We start from the raw sequence: 17,577 nt of genomic DNA, 5'->3' as shown, positions 1-17,577 counted from the left end.
TCAGGTAGAGTGGAACTATAAATGTCTATCAAAAATATGTAAAATCAAAGTGAATGATTTTATTCACATCATCTCTTGTCTATTCATTAACTTCAGCTATAATTATTATAATGTGGTATGATAGAACTTTACCATTCTGTGCATTAAGTGACTATAGACTGCTCATGCCACAAGACAGAGTCTGCCTGAAAACTACTGAGATGGACTACCCAACAAACGATTTAACAAGAATGAAATTCACTCAATGTTTTAAGTTAATATATATTCACAGACCATATGAGAATCCCAGCCCCAAAAAAGGTACTAAGAATACTCACCCTCTGGTAAATAAATTAGATTTCTAAACATCTAGGGTCTATGAGTATTTTTGTAAAATAAATGGTGAAGATGGACATATCATGATTAATTTCAAATTTAGTATAGGCTCCTGAGAACACACATAGCTCTCTGGTATTAAATTCATTTCAAAATTTCTCACATAGAGTTTGAATAACAATGAAAAACATTCCTATCCTCACATTCCCATTATGCGTTAGTTATCATTTAAAGTACATAAAATGTTTTGCATTTTTATTTATAAGCTATTAGACATTTAACTAATAATTTAGTATGGCATTATGTATATACATATATACAGTTTAGTTTTATTTGATGTTAGCAATGTTTACATTTTAGATTTAAAAATTTTAAGTAGGTACTAAGTGGACTATTTTTTTAAATCCATATTGAATGCTTACCTATTTGATGTAAGGCTAAAACAAGTATCAGTAAGTCTATATTACTTGAAAGTAATATAGCATCTTCACTACTGTTTGTGCTTTTGTTAACCTAATTCATTAATACCTTCAGAAGAGCTATCAATCATTTATAAAGGTATACAATAAATATTGGTTAACTTCCATGTGCTTATCTCCATTTGAGATACTTAGGATATATTTGCAAATCAAAGAAAGTAAAATTACCTACCCTTTTAAAGCTTATGTTCCAGTAAGGAAGAGGCAGATGATAAATGCATTAAGTAGGCTATATAGGGAACTACAAGAAGATAAGTGTGGAGCCACTGAATACTTTTGAACAATGAAATATGTCTTGACACAATGTTCAGCCTCCAGGATTAAGAGCAAACAAATCAGAAGCAGAAGTTAAAACAGGATAATAAAACCTTGTAGCGGCTTAAGTGAGAGATGATGATGGGTCAGATAAAAGTGTTCATGTCTGAGACTGTGATCAGTGGTCAAATATTAAACACATTACAAATAAAGGATGTCTTGATGTGTAGGCTATGAACTGTAAGAGAAAGAGATAAGCCAATCACATATCAAAAATTTGTGTCTACAATGATGGAAAATGTTGCTATGAATTGTGATGCTGTTTGCTTCAGCTGAAACAAGTTTGGGAGAAATTTTACTTTTAAATATTTTCATTGCTGTTTCAAAGGACCATCATATAAAAAACTTTAATATCCAAATTTGAGCTAAAGATATGTGAGGGAATCATTTAAAATCAAGATACTGAATGAGAAAATCAAGACAATATTTAAAACCATGGAGTTGGATGAGACAATAAAGGAAGAGACAGTTCATAGAGAAATGAAAAAGGACAAGAAATTTGTGACAGTTCAGTACATCAAGACCTGAGAAACTTGGAGTTGTCAGCTAATGAGACCTAGGAGTGATTAGAAAAGTAGGAGAAAAAACAATATAATGAACTGGAATGTAAATGAAGTTAGCATAGAGAAACATGTGGGTAATGGTAAAATGCTGCTAGTAACTTAACATGAACAGGATTGACCAAGAACTTTCATATTATCAGTCTTGAAATTATTGAGTGTATCAGTGAGGGCAAATCTAGAGGCATGGAGGGGAAGAACGTCTGATGGAAGAAATTACAGTACAGGAAGGGAAAATCATGGGCAGCAAATACAGATTTCCATTTTCAGCATTTAACCACAAAGTTGAATAGAACAATGGGATAATTGTAGGTATCCAAAGTCATGCAACCATTTTAACATATTTTTTCAGGCTAGAGAAAATAGTATAGCATACTTGTAAGCTGGTGGAAATGATGGAGTAGAGAGGAAAAAATGATTTTGAAGACGGAGCAACATCAACACTGCAGTACACTATAATTGGGAATGGATGAGAGGGAATGGAAAACTACGCATGTGGAGGCAGTGTCTTCTGATGACAACTTGAATGGTTTGCTGAAAACGATGGGTGCATTTTCTTTTAATAAACTGGTCTGTAAGGTGTGTGCAAATGCTGTTAGGGAATACCTGCGGTGGTAGGAGCACAGACCATTTTCTCTTCCTGATGGCTTTAATCTTTCAATGAGATGGGGAATCAAGTGAACTGCTAAGAATATAGCAGGGGTAAAGAGAGTTAACAACTTAAGAAGAAAATGAAGATCTGGAGTAAACACTAACCAAGGTGGCATAAAAATTACCTTCAGCTTGAATAAACTTTGGACTTGTTTCTTCCGGCCTGACTATGGGCCTATGCCTACCTCTTTTCTAGAGCTTTTGCTTAAGTGTTGCAATTTAAATTCTTTCTCTTCTTCTTTAAGATGTAAATGTCATCCTGGGCCTCTTGACTGCTGTATAACTAGAGGATGTCTTTCTCAATGACAGGAAAGCCATCCTTCAGAAATGAGGTCATCAGAAAGGTAGAGTCCCTAACTACTGGTCTCTAACTTTGATGAGCACCTGTTACTAAACAAAAATGGCCTAATCACATTGAGCAGCCCTCTCCTTAACTTTTTTAAAATTTATTTTCCCCTCCAAAGAAACCTTTTATTTTAGGAATACAAACTTTATGCATTTCCTAGGTACAATTTTAAGAATATAGTGATTCCTCCAACCATACCAGTCCTCCCTCCCACTCCCCCACCCCTCCTCCTCCTCCTTCTCCCATTCCAGTCCCATTCTCCATAAAGATGCATTTTTGATTAAGTTTATACACAGAAGACCAACTCTTTACTAAGTAAAGAGTTCAACAATTTGCATGGGGGCTGGAGCTGTGGCGTAGCAGGTAAAGCAGCTGCCTGCACTGCCAGTATTCCATATGGTCTTTGGTTCAAGTCCCAGCTGCTCCACTTCAATCCAGCTCTCTGCTATGGCCTGGGAAAGTAGTGGAAGATGGCCCAAACTTTGGGGCTCCTGCACCCCCATGGGAGACCTGGAGGAGGCTTCTGGTTTCTGGGTTCAGATTGGCGCAGCTCTTGCTGTTGCAAGGTTAACTTGGGAGTGAACTAACGAAGGGAGACCCAGAAGAAGCTCCTGGTTCCTGGCTTTAGGTTGGCCAAGCTCCAGTTGTTGCGGCCATCTGTGGAATGAACCAGCAGATGGAAAACCTCTCTCTCTCTTTCTCTCTGTCTCTGCTTCTGTAACTCTGCCTTCCAAATAAACAAATATGTAAATCTTTAAAAAAATTGCACAGACAGACACACACACACACACACACACACACAACAAACTAAAAACTGTTCCTCTTCTTCATTCCTTTATGGTCTGAGAAGCTGCATGGTATGATCATAATGAAAGGACTAAGAGTCAAAGGGATCACATAAACAAGTCTAGTACCTGCTAACACTAACCGATAGAATAAATAAAGGGGAGAGTGATCCAACATGGGAAGTGAGATACTCAGCAGACTCATAGAATGGTGGATGTCCTAAACAGCACTCTGGCCTCAGAATCAGCCCTAAAGGCATTCCGATCTGGCTGAAAAGCCCATGAGAGTATTTCAGGCGTGGAAAGCCAAGACACTCTGGCAAACAAACAAACAAACAAACAAACAAACAAAACCACCTAAATGAAAGATCTCTGTGAGTGAGATCCCAGTGGAAAGAACAGGTCTTCAAAGAAGGAGGTACCTTTCTCTGAAGGGAGGAGAGAACATCCACTTTGACTATGACCTTGTCTAAACAAGATAAGAGTCGGAGAACTCAAGGGGCTTCCATAGCCTTGGAAATTCATGACTGGAGCATGGGGAGATTACTGATGCCGTAAACAGGAGTGTCAATTTGTAAAGTCAACAACAGGAGTCACTGTGCACTTACTCCTCATGTAGGATCTCTGTCCTTAATGTGCTGTACATTGAGACTTAATGCTATAATGAGTACTCAAACAGTATATTTCACTTTGTGTTTCTCTGGGGGTGCAAACTGTTGAAATCTTAATGTATACTAAACTGATCTTCTGTAAAAAAAAAAAGAAGAAGAAATTATCAATTCCCAACTTGACTCTCACTGGGATTAAACATGACAATAGGTCTGATCTGATTTCATCATCATTTAAAAAATCATCTATTATTTTTCACTTTATGTTTCTGTGTGGGAGCAAACTGTTGAAATCTTTACTTAATGTATGCTAAACTGATCTTCTGTATATAAAGAGAATCGAAATGAATCCTCATGTGAATGGAAGGGGAGAGGGAGTGGGAAAGGGGAGGGTTGCGGGTGGGAGGGACGTTATGGGGGGGAAGCCATTGTAATCCATAAGTCGTACTTTGGAAATTTATATTCATTAAATAAAAGTTAAAAAAACAAAACAAACAAACAAAAAACTGTTCCTCAACTTAGTGCTTTCCTGCTGGCTCGTGCCAGTCTCTGCATTTAGGGCAAACTCTGTATTGTGCCGCAGTGACATGGAGTCCAATCTCTTTCTCATATTTCAGGTCTTGAGTAAAGTCTTTCCTGCCTGTGTAATTTGGTGTTTTTTCTTTGATAGCACCTATGCAAATTAGAATGAAAAAAGTAGGAATCTACATTATTGTTGGCTGTCAGTATAAATGAATCCATGAAGTGGTAGTCATGCATTTTAAGAAGAATCAATTAGTGGTGTTGTGAGTTTTCCTCCCTTCCCAGTCTACTGTGAAAATTGCAGATGTAAGGCAGATGGCAAGTTTAGTTTAGCGAGGTTTGGGTTCTTTGTTTCTTTGTTTCTTTTTTTCTTTTACTTCAAGACAAGACATAGAAAAAAAGAGGAGTGATAAGTTTGTCATTGCAAAAAAAAAAAAAAAAAAAAAAACAAAAAAACAAAAAAACAAAAAACCTCTACAAAACAGAATGGTTGGTAGGAAGGTGGCAGGTTGTGTTGTGATGTGTTTGAAAGATTTTGGAATTAGGGTTGTAGAGAGAGTGAGCTGAACAGATCAGAGGCAGTGGTGAGAAACCGCTATCATAGAGTGGAGTGCAGTGCTTGTGACCAGACCCAAGACATCGACTGTAGTAGCTATTGGCTGTTATAGTATGTAGGAAAAAAAGCAAGATTGCTATAAAAGAAGAACAAAATGAACAAATACACCAGTGTGCATGAAAAAAAAATCCTGTATGTTCCAAAATTGAGTAGACTTGAGAATAAAATGGAAGACAGTGAAGACAGTGATACCAAGGAATAAACTCTATAGGAAAAGATGGGGGACGGGTGCTGTGGTGTAGTGGGTTAAGCCGCTGCCTGCAGTGCTGGTATCTCACGTGGTCACTAGTTCGAGTCCCAGCTGCTCCACTTCCAATCCAGCTCTCTGCTATGGCCTGGGAAAGCAGTGGAAGATGGTCCAAGTCCTTGGGCTCCTGCACCCCCATGGGAGACCTGGAGGAGGCTTCTGGATCTTGGGTTCGGATTGGCACAGCTCCTGCCATTGCAAGGCTAATTTGGGAGTGAACCAGCGAAGGGAGGACCTCTCTCTCTCTCTCTCTCTCTCTCTCTCTCTGCCTCTCTTTCTCTTTCTGTGTAACACTGACTTTCAAATAAATAAATAAATCTCTTTAAAAAAATGAGAGGATTATGAGTTTCATCCATTATGACAGGTTAAGTGACACACCTAACAAAATGAAATTCAAAGCTTGGTATTTCAGAGAAAGGATGTTGGCAGAAAGTGGGGAGGAGTGATCTGGAAGAGGCAAAGGTAAACAAGAACACTACCTTATCTCTAGATCCAATAGACAACAGATGAGGAAATAAGGGAATAGCTACTAATTTATAAGCAAAACGTCTTTCGTGGTAATTATCTAGTTCAATATTTCACAAAAGTGATAATAAAGCAAACCAAAACTCAGAAAAATACCTTTCCATTGCCTATAGAAGTATTTTCAAAATGGTAGTATATCTTACAAGTTATGGCCTTTGATGGTTTCAGTGACAGGGAATTCCCAGAATTTTCTCTTAGTCTTTTTTCCTTGTAACTATCTAGAGTGTGAACTTGATCTTGCTGGATGGTATCCCACGTTCTGGAAAAGCACTGACACTTGGCAAACCAGATGAAGTTCAATATAATTTGGGAACATTTGCAAGACAACATCCATCAATTTATTAATCATGAACAAAACTGAGTTTGCAATTTTCCTTTTTTTTAAAAAAGACATTATTTATTTGAAAGGCAGAGAGAGAAGGAGAGAGAGAGTGCTCTCCCATCTGCTGGTTCACTCCCTAAATGGCTGCAACAGCCAGGGGTGGGGACATGCTGAAGCCAGGAGCCCAGAGCTTCTTTTGGGTCTCCCACATGGGTGCAGGGCCCAAAGCACTTGGGCTATCTTCCACTGCTTTCCCAGGCACATTATCAGGGAGTGGACTGGAAGTGAAGCAGTTGGTGACAGGAATCGGCACCCATATGGGACGCTGATGTCACAGGCAGTGACTTAATCCACTACACCACAAGGGGGGGCCCCAATTTTCCTTTAAATTGAAGAATTTGGTAGCACAAGGACATTCCATTCACATATTTTCCCCTTGTGTTTACTTGTAGAATTTATGATTCAGATTTTGCATGTGAGGTTTTTTCTAATCAATGCTGACTAGCAAATCATCAGGTATTCCTTGGCGTTTTTGTATAAAATGTCCTAGCCTTTCAACACAACACTTTGTTTTTCAACTCTAATTTAATTACCTGTAGCACAAAGGTGCATAATCTTTTAGGTGATCAATGATCTTAGCCCAAATTCCTTGTGATTCAATATATAGTTATTTTTAACATAATTGTTTTTGCTGTGCCTGCAAAAAATCCATACATAATGCTAGAAATCTGGTGTTCATGAAGTCTCCATTTCCAGTCTTGTAGGAAAATATAACATGCATGTTTACAAAAGGTCTGATTATAAGAACATAAACTGAGAATTTGAGCTTGTCCTTTCCTGGATATCCTAATGAAAGAGTAGGTTCCAGACTTGCTGCCATTGATGTCCTCCCCACAAAGGGCCAGAATAGCTTCTAAAGATTATAAAGCAGGCCAAGTGGCAGGCAGCCACTCATTAAATGAAGATTTCCCTACATCTTTCTTTTTATTTTGCTGTCATTCAAACTTTATTTTAAGAACTAACATTTTTAAATACCTTACTATTCAACTAATGTATGTTCGCTAAACTTTTTTCTTAAATTTTTTTATGAATGTTTTAACATTTGGTGACAGATTAAGGCAAAATGTCTATTAAGGGAAACTTCTCAGAAAGCAATTTTATTTCTACATACATAAGGCTTCACACATACATGAAGCATAAACCTGATCATGCATACGCACACAAACATACAGAGTCTCATGGTGGCCACTTAATGTTCCCTAAACTACACTCAAAAATAAGGCTCATTTTCACCCTAACATGATCACCAGTATGACGATTGAAACGTTTGTTCTTTCTCACTTTTTATGGCTATGATCACAGTGCACTCTGTGCCATTTCCAAGTTCATGCTGGTTAATCAGCTGAGTCAGTGCCCAGCTGGATTCCCTGGCATGCTTTGATTTCACAAAATCATTAATCTCATTCCCAACTGAGTCAAAGCTCTTCCAAAGTCAGTGAAATCCTGCGCCTTTTCATTTCTAAGTCAGAGATGTGCACATTCTTTTCAAGGCACCCAGGGTGAGAAACTTGATAATACAGAGCTGGTATTTCTGTCAGTTAGCTTTAAACTCTTCCTTAGTCATCTCTGGGTTTGATACATTGCAGCCTTTATCACTGAGGGAAAATTCTATCTATTGTCTTTCATCTTTTAGCACAATATTTAGATGTTTCTATATCTTACTTACTCTATTGATCTTGAAAAATTTAAATATTCAGCAATTTGAGTAAAATATATATAATTTATACAAAATGTTATCTGCAAAGATATGCTTAGTAACATACAAATATACAAACATATGTATAATACATTTATTTATACAATGTATACTTGAAATATTGGAAAATAAGTGTATAAAAACAAGTGAATATTATTTCTAGGTACATCCATTATATATTTTCCAAATAGTCAAAATACATTCATATTGCTTTTATAAAAAATTCCTGTATGGATTATCAATCACATATGAAGAAAACAATGCAATTTGGGATCCTATAATTTGATTTCTGAATCCTATAATTTGAATATGAACTCTAAATTCAGATCCTATACTGGTGTCTAATAACTGAAGTACATTTTTTGTATTTTTAATTAGAATAATCAACTTTAATACTTATAAAATTTTTCTTAAAACTTTATTTATGTACTTGAAAAGCAGAGCAAAACAGAGAAGGACACACTCACACGGGGAGAGAGAGAGAGAGAGTGAGAGAGAGAGAGACAGAGAGATAGAGAGGAATCTTCTAGCCTCTGGTTTACTCCCCAAATGACTGCAACTGCCAGTGCTGGGCCATACCAAAGCCAGGATCCAGGAACTCCATTCTGGTTTATCACTCAGTGTTTCAGCGGCCCAAGTACTTGGGTCATCTTCTATTGCTCCCCAGTTACATTAGCAGGGAGCTGGACGAGAGGTGGAGCACCTAGGATAGGAACCAGCACTCTGTTATTGGTTGTCAGAAGTGCAAGTGCTGGTTCCACAATGCTGGCCTGAAAAACCTTCAGCATAAAAAAATTATTATGTATACTGATACTATGAATATTTTTATAATTCATTAAATATATTAAAATGTTATATGGATAATTAAGAGGATTCCACTTATTTAATGAATACCAAAACAACAATGAATTTTACAGTATAATTTAATAGTCACAACCCTCCACCGAAGTAGGCGCCACAGCTTCCTATGGACAGGGAGTTTGAGGCTCAGAGAACTTAACACGAAACGAATTACAGAACGAGTTTTGGAGCACAGATTTTTGCATTTGCTTATTTCTTTAAAATTTCATTGACTATTTTTTGGTGTCAATTTACCAAATTCGTTTCAAGTATTTGGTGTAGTGGTTAAGATGTCACTTGAGGGGCCAGCACTGTGGCACAGCCTGTTAAGCCATCACTTGTATCATTGGCATGCTGTATGGGCTCCAGTTTGATTCTCCACTTCTGATCCAGCTCCCTGCTAATGTGCCCGGGAAATCAGCTGAGGATTGCCCAAGTATGTGGGCCGCTGCCTGCGTATGGGAGACCCAGATGAAACTCCTGGCTCCTGGCTTTGACCTTGCCCAACCCTGGCTGTTGTGGCCCTTTGGGAAGTGAACCAATGGATGGAAGGGCTCTCTCTCTGCCTCTACTTATCTCTATACAACTCTAGCTTTCAAATAAAAATTAAAAATGAATCTTAAAAAAAAGCTGTCACTTGAGAAGCCTACATCCTGTAACATAGTACCTGAGTTCAAGTCTTGGTTCCGCTCTCAATTACAGCTGCCTACTAATGAACCCTGAGAGGTCAAGGTGAACGCTCAAGTGGCTGAGTCCCTGCCACCCATGTGGGCTGCAGCACTCTCACGCTCTCTTTTCTCCATGAGTTTCTGCCTTTCAAAAATTATCAAATTTTCTTGTCTCCATATTTTCATGTTACCAAATAATAGTTTTTAATTTAATTTTCCTACATAGAATTATAATATCGCCATTTTATTACTTTCAGATGTGAATTAGAACCAGACAAAGAATAATAATGTCTGTGGCAGAGTTTGGCAAAGTATGGCAGTAAGGTGAAATCCATTCTTAACCCAACCATAACTCCCCTTTTCCACTGCAATGAACATATGGATTTGTGTGTTGTGTTTTCTTTATCATACAATTGCAGGGTAGTTTTGACAAAAGCTATATGATCAGCAAAACTGAGAGATACAATTGGCATTTTTTGCTGTTGTTGCCGTTATAAAAAAGCTGGCCAACCCCTCTATGTACTTAAGCTGGTCATCTTAGAATCAGACAACTTGTTTGTATCAAAGATATGACATGTAAGTGTTATAACCATAAACATATCATGCTACTCTTTTTTATTGTTTGTTTTTTCTTTTTATGTATTTTAAAGGTAGAGAAGAGACAGAGACAGAGAGAGATCTTCCATCAGTTGGCTCACCCCTCAAATGGCCACAATAGCCAGGGCTGTGCCAGGCTAATGCCAAGAGCCAGGAGCTTCCTCTAGGTCTCCCAAGTGGGTGCAGGTGTCTAGGGACCCCAGCCATTCTCCACTGCTTTCTCAGGAGCATTAGCAGGGGACTGGATGCTGGCACTGAAGCTTAAGCCACTGTGCCACAGTGCTGGCTCCATCATGCTACTCTCTAAACCTCATTTTCCTTATGTACAAATTAGGAACTATAATACCTATGTTTCTGTCAAGTTCTAGAATGAAGTCAGATAAGATTTTAAAAGGCATGGCAAAATATACTAAAATTAAGTAATTAAAAACATCAACAAACTCAGAGTGTGAACATGATCACATAACTTTTGTTTTTCTAGGTAATCTCTCCAGTACTCTTGTTTTATATCTGTAGGAGTCTAATACCACACTGGAGATTGTGACTGAAAATTGATCATAAAATATAGAACGTTGTTCAAACAGATTCATTTTGTTTCTGTAGCAGGCTTATCTTTTTAGCCCTGGTGGTTGCCTTGTCTCTAACTGCACCTTGAGTTAGTTACTGAAGTCTCCCCTGGGTAATGAGGATGAAAGGAACAATGGCAAAAGCAACCTACTGTGTGAGCCAGTTGCCACACAGCAACTTATAATTCTAATTTTTAAAAATACATAAATCAGGCCAGTGCCGCGGCTCAATAGGCTCATCCTCTGCTTGCGGCGCTGGCACACCGGGTTCTAGTCCCAGTCAGGGCTCCGGATTCTGTCCTGGTTGCCCCTCTTCCAGGCCAGCTCTCTGCTGTGGCCAGAGAGTGCAGTGGAGGATGACCAAAGTCCTTGAGCCCTGCACCCCATGGGAGACCAGGAGAAGCACCTGGATCCTGGCTTTGGATAAGTGCGGTGCGCCGGCCGCAGCGCGCTGGCCACAGCGGCCATTGGAGGGTGAACCAACGGCAAAAGGAAGACCTTTCTCTCTCTCTTTCTCACTATCTACTCTGCCTGTCAAACAACAACAACAACAAAAAATTACATAAATCATAACGACTTCAAATTCATCTATTATTGAAAACAGTTTTATAGCAAAAAGTATAGTCATGGCTACAAATTGCTTCATACTCTAATGCAAGTATTTTACTTTTGCTCATGAAACATATTCTCATTTAATTTGTTAAAGCAGTACTTTATAGGCTACTTTTCTTAAAAAACTGTTATTTCATCACTTTCTTACTTGATAATTATGTTACATCTACTATGTAAACAGGGGAAGTTAACTCATGTTCCAAAATTAAAACTCCCATTTTTCAAAAATCCAGGGAGAATGTTTCATTATTTTTATCAAATTTTTGTCCACATACATATACTTCCATTTTTATCTGGTATGCAGATACAATCTCCCCAGAGGTACAAGTTTCTCTTTTTTTATATTACTGAGGAGTAGCTTTGCTAGTTCAAAATTATATTCAAAAGCCCATATGGTCTTCATCTGGCTTTGTATTGATTTTTTGCAATGTATGGGCACAATTTCTTCATTTTATCTATTCTGGTTCTGTTATTTATTAGCATTTTGATAAACTAAAATAATTTATAAGGACATTGTATAGCTTTATGTGCATTCTTTACAGAAGGATAATTTTCTGTATTCGTAGAACAAAATCTTAGTCACTTTCAACAAAAGGTTTTCAATTTTTAAGAATGCATATGGAAATAATAACTCCTAGAAGCATAGCATCTTGTTCTGAGATATTTCTGTATCATAGTAAAAATTGTCTTCATATGCATAATGGATTGCAATCCTAGTCCTTCTCTCCATTGGGTTGCACAACTGTGGATGGTTTTACTATTCTTGTCCTCCCTCCTCCTCCTCCTCCCCCTCCTCCTTCTTCTTCTCCTTCCTAATTTTGCTTTATAAATGGAACTACCAGGAACATAAAGGTTATTACCAATTTGTATTAATTCTAGAAAATAAGTCAAATTTAATAACATATATAAGAATCAGAAGATTTATTATATGTATAAAATATAATGAGTGATTATAACTCAGGCTGAAAGAAAAAGAACTTGAACTATGCCAAAGAGTATAATTTGGTAATAATCAATTAGCATAGCTCAATATTGCAGTATCTGTCTTACTGTATATTCACATAATTTAAGGCAATTTTTTTGAATTTATGCTATCCTATGATAATGATGTTGTTTTAATCTATTACAAAAGATACATTACAGTTATGTTTCTTTTTAAATTTTAAATATTTATTTGATATTTTATTAATATAAAGAGAACAGTTTTCCTGTATTTCAAAGATACAAATCTAATAGTTTATGAATACCTCCCTCACTCCCTCCCTTTCTCATCTGTCCCTCCTCCTACCTTCCTTTAATTTTTTCTTTTAATTTTTGTGATAGCATACTTCCAATTTACATTATAATCACAGGCTAAATGATACCCTGGGTGTACCCAATCTCAACTCCAAGTACTATGTTGCACAAATGCATATAAAACATAAGAAGTGTTAAGGCTGGGATAAAAAATACTTGGAAATGTTAAGGCTGGGATAAAGTAATGTTAAAATGCTGGGGTAAAGTATAATTCCCAATATCTATTTTAGTAAAATAAATATGAATCTTATCTTACTCTCAACATATCTATTAAAATGTCTACTTAACATAAAGAAATTATTAGCAAATGCTAAATATATCTGTCAAAATGTCATACTAATTAAAATGACATGGCTGCTATCACACTTTCTATGGATGACAATTCGACTTAACAATCATGGACATAAACATGGATCTTCAGAGTATCTGCTCACTTGTGTTTAATAAGATGTTTGAGGCCCTCATTGAAAGGCTTTTCTCCAGCATATTTATAGACTGATGAATGTACCAGAGAAAAATATCTTTAGAGAACTGTGATGATTCCCAAAAGCAGTGACTTTCATGTTTTATTTTAATATTGTCTTCCGTGCCTCTAAAAATACACAAGACTCATATGTTCCTTCCTGTGTTGGGTCAGTTCAAATACATCCTTATTGTAAAATAAGAGAATCTTGGATAAACCTGGTGAGGGCACTTCAAAACATTCATGGCCAATGCATGTGATAAAAAACAGCCTCTTCAACTGCAACGTACAGGAAATCTCTTAACTTTTAGACTATGTATGTATAAAAATGGACAAATCTCATATGTTCTCCCTGATCGGCAACAACTAACTGAGCACCAAAGGGGCAACCTGTTGAAGTGAAATGGACACTATGAGAAACAGTGACTTGATCAGCCCTTGTCCTGACTGTTAATGTATAATTTAATACTTTAACCCTTTTAGTACTTTTTTTTTGTTCTAGTACTATTGGTTGAACTCTGTAATTAACACACAATTATTCTTAGGTGTTTAAATTTAACTGAAAAGTGATCCCTGTTAAATATAAGAGTGGGAATAAGAGAGGGAGGAAATGTACAATTTGGGACATGCCCAATTGGACTTGCCCCAACTGGTGGAGTTAGAAATGTGCCAGGGGATTCCAATACAATCCCATCAATTATGAACTGAAATTTATCACTTGGACTAGTGAGATGGCATTGGTACATGCCACCTTGACGGGATTGTATTGTGGGAGATGGGAGGGGTGTGAGTGGGAGGGAAGTTATGGGGGGAAAGCCATTGTAATCCATAAACTGTACTTTGGAAATTTATATTTACTAAATAAAAGTTAAAAAATGGTAAATGCATTTCATTATATATTACAACTAAAGATATATGAAACGCATTGTAATACTGTGAACAATTTTATTTGTATACATTTTCTTCAATCATTCAAAAATGTCATATTGAAAATTATTCACAAAATATAAATAATTCTTAGGTAACAGAGTTTTAAACTTATTGCTATTTAAGCTGTTGGACATGGATTAAGAAGACTAATAATCTCATAACATTCTATGATTCTCTCAACCCTCCCCTGAAATCTTGGATCCCAGACTTCAGGTAGTATTTCTGTCATTAGTCATCATTTTAAAAATATATTTATTGCCAGCTAAATGGCAGGCATTTTCTTAGTCATCAAAGAGCAAAAATAAGTCTGATTTAGATGAATGTTCAATTTTACGTACTGCTCAGCTATAACTCAAAATAACATGTCACATAAATCGCTTGATGTTTTCTTCCCAACTAAAATAGAGCACTAGTTTTAATTTGTTATTTGACTGTGTAGGCCCAGCAGAATTAATTATTAGATTCAGATGAGGGTACTTGACATTCTAATAGTATTTCTTTTCATTGTCTTCTACAGAGACAATTGTGTCTTATCTGTAGAATATTGAAACATACAAATATTTCCAACAATAAAAAAATCAAAAGCATGACAAATTTACAGCAAAGTTGTGAATGCTAAAGCTTATATTTGCTATGGCAACTGAAGTGGAAATATCTCCTGAATGGGTATTAAGAATCTCAATGTTATAACTTGTTATTAAGGCCTTGCAAATGACATAAAAGATTGTTAGAGATGCAAACATCTACATATCAAAAGTAATGCTTTTTATCAGGAAGATTGGTGTGGTGTCCTAGCTTGCATTTTTCAACGTCTATAGCTTGCAAAAGCACACATAAAAGTAAACAGCTGCAGTAATAACCAGGTTATGTTGGAGAGTGAACAAAATGATTTTTGAAGGGCAGCTGTGAAACCAAGATAAGAAGTATGGTCTGGAACAATGGCCTGTCTCTCAGAGAATCACAGCATCATCTACATTGTAAAGCACTTTCGCTTCTTGCACTGCTACTTTCTTAAAAGGTCTAAAGAAGATAACGACGAGTTTTACATTTCAATGAGATTTTCTTCTATAATATGTCTACTTAACTATTTTTACCTTTAGTAACCTTCTAATATATTACATCTACAGCGTACTATCAAAGGAAGACATTCAAAATATAAAAACATTGGGGGAAATCATAATACTATAGCGTCATTTTATCTATTGTTGCATTGATAGATAAAAGTATATGATATTTAAAGCACGTATGCATTGCAGAATGACTACATCTGGCTAACGTATCCATTACCTTACATAGTTTTCATGTTTCCTGTGAGAACACCTTATATCCACTCTCTTCACATGTTTCAAGAACACACTATATCACATCAACAGTCACTTTACTGTACAATAGATCTATTAAACTTACTCCTTTTGCCTATCTGAAATGTTGTATCCTTTGGCAATATCTACTGTAGCCTAAAGATCTTTCAGTAACATTTGTACATTAATCAGCCTTGACAGAATACAGAAATAGTATTTCCTTCCTCAGAGAGGAAAGTCACTTTGCTTCCTAGGATGAGGAAAATAATCATATCTCCCACCATTAAAGGTTCAGGATATTTTCACTTGTAGTCTGTTATAAATGATTGGAATTATCAGTTCACACCACAAGAACAAAATACCTTAGACTGAGGTGCTGAACAATAGAAAATAACTCCCCCTGTTGTGCAGGATGGGGAGTCTGAGATGAAGCTGCTGACTGATCTTGTGTTCGCTGAGGTCCAACCACTTGATTTGTGGATGGACAACTTACTGTTTCCTCACATGGTGAAGGGTGGAGGAAGAGGTAGAGCAAGCCCTCTCTTGTCTCTTCTTATAGAACACCAATTCCATTCACCAGGGCTGCACTTTCACGACCCAAACGCTTCCCAAAAGAACCACCTCCACAGTACTATTGCATTGGGTATCAGTCTTCAGTAGAAAAAATAGACAAATTTGAAGTTGCCACAAACTTTTGGTCTGCAGCAGGGATTCCTCAAGCTTGCGCCTCCTCAGCTGTAATGTAAACTCATCTTGTACCCAATATCCACTTGGGCAATGGAAATTGAGGGAAATCGACAGAAGCTTAGAAATCTTGATGCTTGCAGTGTCCTGAAATAACACTTTGTCTCAGACTCAGAAATCTCAAGGCACTCTGCCAGAATCTGAAACTGTGGCAGACTAATATTATAGCTTACAAACTAAAATCTCAGATCTATCACAGTTCTTATCAACATTGTAGGATCTGGAGCAGCAATACTCGTGTACACTGGAAAACTATTTAGAAGGTTCTAGAAGATACCTATTGAAAAACAAATAAGAAATGAAGTAAACATTTAATTACAATGCTTTCATCCTCAGTTACTATATTATGTATGTATGTATGTATATATATATATAAATATAAGATTGGCAGTGATTATTTTTCTGTAAAAGGACAGATATGAAATATTTTAGTTTCTACGAGTATTTGGTCTCTGTTGCAAAGACGTTGCATTGTGGTGTGAAGTAAGAACAGGCAATACACACATGAGTGATCATGGCTGTCTTCCAGGGAGACCTTAATAGAAGATGACTGTGGCCTGCAGTTGGCCATGGGTTGTGCTTTGCCTGCCTCAGCTTCTTAATTCTCTTCCTTAAGGCAAACTTTCTCTTGTCCCTGTGGTTTAATGATTCCTAAGTCTAAATCTCTTGTCCCCACAGCCCTTCTTCAGCCCCAGATTGACAGTACAGGCAACTTATTGATGCTGGGCGCCTTAAGAAGCACCTAACAACCCCTTTCATGCTCTAGTTAAAGGTGGACCGGGGGTGGGCACTGTGCCGTAGCAGGTAAAGCCTCCACCTGCAGTGCTGGCATCCCACATGGGCACCGGTTCGAGTCTTGGTTGCTCCACTTCTGATTCAGCTCTTTGTTATTGCTTAGGAAAGCAATAGAAGATGGCCGAAGTCCTTGGGCCTCTGCAAACCCACATGGGAAGACCCGGAGGAAGCTCCTGGCTCCTGGCTTCATATTGGTGCAGCTCTGGCCATTGTGGTCATTTGGTGAGTGAACCAGCAGATGGAGGACCTCTCTCCCTCTGCTTCTCCCTATCTCTCTGTGCAATTCTAACTTTCAAGTATATACATAAATCTTAAAATAAAGAAATAAATGTGGACGAAGAAGTGAATTTTATAACAGTAGGATTTTGCTTATTTCTTTGTTTTTATTTTCCTCCTTCTTTCACTCATTTATATATTCTTCAAGCACTAATGAAGTTCCTCTTTTAAGTCAATCATATTTGCTAGCTCTTAGAAGAGTAAATAGACATGTAGACAACATAATTTATCTCAAGTAACTCATAAATGAAGGCATTATGTAATTCACTATCCTCATTTTCTTCCCAATATTAATGCTCAAATTCAAGGTCCTCTCATTATTCAGCCAAGCTGCTGACTCTGATTGTAAGCAGTCTTCCTGCTTATTACCTCTGCTTTCCCTAACAAATGATGCACAAATGATAGTGATTCAACATTTACCTTTAGTGGATTCATAATGTGC

Source organism: Oryctolagus cuniculus, chromosome 10 (assembly GCF_051225735.1).
Source record: "Oryctolagus cuniculus isolate XC-2025 breed Fujian yellow rabbit chromosome 10, ASM5122573v1, whole genome shotgun sequence".
Taxonomy (NCBI): Eukaryota; Metazoa; Chordata; class Mammalia; order Lagomorpha; family Leporidae; genus Oryctolagus; species Oryctolagus cuniculus.
The sequence above is the reverse complement of the archived record's forward strand: the minus strand, read 5'-3'. Positions refer to the sequence as shown.